We start from the raw sequence: 2,146 nt of genomic DNA, 5'->3' as shown, positions 1-2,146 counted from the left end.
CTTGTGAATCATCTTAGAATTCTGACTACCACAGAAGAAATTTGAGAAAAATAAACAAGGAGAATATAAAGCTATAGGAATGCGCTAATTTACAGACATCAGACTCCCACCTAAAATAACTAATGTCTATAAGGCCAAGGGGACCTCTGGGATACAAAAGACCCCCTCCCTTTCTCTGAGCTCAAGTCCTCAGCCCTCTCCAACCTCCACAGTCCCATCCTCTGCCTCCTGTATGAACAGGAATGAGAGCCAATGCTGGAGATCAGAGGATACAGGGCATTTACTGAATGCCAGGGCCGTAGGGAATAAAGGCACTGACACTCATCCCGTGGTGCCTCTGGCCTGGCAACAAGGCATCAATTAGAAGTAGAGGGATCAGGAAGACTTACCTGGGTTCAGAGTCCAGCTCTGCCACTTTCTTACCTTGTCACTCTCAGCCTAGTTACTGAATCTGTATTTCTGCAACTGTAAATTGAAAATAATAAGACTTCCCTCGGGGTTGTTGTAAACATTGAATGAGAGTGCTTAACACAGCACCTGTATGGTAAGAGTAAGATAATTGGAAAAATATAACAACTACCTAGGAAGCAGCTGAGAGAAGGAGTTGCTATTTCTCATAGTGTCTACTGTGTGCCCGGAATGGTACTGGGAATTACAGGATTTACAGGCATCCATAAAGCATGATGTCTAACCTTAAGACATACACAATCTAGTTGAAAGACAAGGCAATTTACCCAACAAACGGGTGCACTTTCGTGGAGAGAGAGACTGTAAGCACAAGAGTCCTCTTTCTCAAGGAGTTCTTTCACCCAGGACCTTCAAGCACTTGGCCTTCCCAGATGTTTGAGCCTAGGCTTCAAAGGTCTGTCACTTCAGCAGCTGGCCTTTCCATGACCATAACCCACATGGTGACTGGATATAAGTTCCCAGAAGCATCACAGAGAGAGAGAGAGACCTCAGTTAGTGACACCCAGAATGCTCAGCCAACAATCGGGGGGTTCCATTTACTTCTACCAAGTAAGAGTAAGTATCAAATGAGACTGCGTTAAAGGAACTGCCTTAAAGGCACCTGTGAATGGTGCTGTATTATTTTCCTACAGCTGCTGTAACAAATGACCACAAATTTAGTGGCTTCAAACAACACACATTTATTCTCTTACAGTTCTAGAGGTCAGATGTCCGAAATCAGTTTCACTGGGCTAAAATCAAGGTTTCAGGAGGGCTGCATTCCTTCTGCAAGCTCTGGGGAAGAATCGATTTCTTCGCCTTTTCCAGTTGCCTGCATTGCTTGGTTTGTGGACCCACATCACTTTGACCTCTGCCTCCATCATCACATCTCCTTCTCTGACTTTTATACTCCTGCCTCCCTCTTATAAGGATCCTTGTGATTACATTGGGCCCACCTGGATAAGCCGGACACTTCCTGTCTCAAGATCCTCAGCTTAATCCATCTACAAAGTCTCTTTTACCATGTAAGAGAACAGAGTCACAGGTTTGGGGAATTAGATGTGGAGATTTTGAGAAGCCATTATTTTATTACCACGGGTACCTATTTCCCTGAACAAGCTGACTGTGAGTATATTTTCCCCTCCCTAAATAATTCAAAAAAAGAAAACTACTCATCTCTCTAGACCATTTACCTGATCTAGCCTACAAACAACTTGAGGATTAAGCGTATTTTTATTAAAATAAGTTTTTTGAAGCTTAGTGAGAAAAAGATACTGTGTTCGCAACATCACTAGAGAATAATCGATCGTTATCTACTTTAAAATGCAACAGATTAGACACCATTTAATAAGATTTGAAAACAGAACCTATATTTTAGTAATGTTCTAGTATTCTTCATTTGAATGTTTGCAAATTGTGATGATCGCTAACACCCACGTCTCCCCTACCCTCTTTCAAACTATTCTTTAAATTGACTTGATACTTTTTTTTTTTTTTCCGACAGTTCAGCGACAGGCACAAATTACTTCACTGTTACCATGGTAACCAAGGGACCTCCAACCAGAGGAAAAAATTAAGATTAAAATAAAAGGGAGAAGAAATTGTCCAAATTGGCATTAATGAGTCATTGTCCGAGTGTAATCAGGTGTCAACTGGGCAAGCTTTGGGATTTTTTCCAATAAGGACCCCTGAATCAGTC

Source organism: Pteropus vampyrus, unplaced genomic scaffold (assembly GCF_000151845.1).
Source record: "Pteropus vampyrus isolate Shadow unplaced genomic scaffold, Pvam_2.0 Scaffold116, whole genome shotgun sequence".
NCBI classification, from domain to species: Eukaryota; Metazoa; Chordata; class Mammalia; order Chiroptera; family Pteropodidae; genus Pteropus; species Pteropus vampyrus.
The sequence above is the reverse complement of the archived record's forward strand: the minus strand, read 5'-3'. Positions refer to the sequence as shown.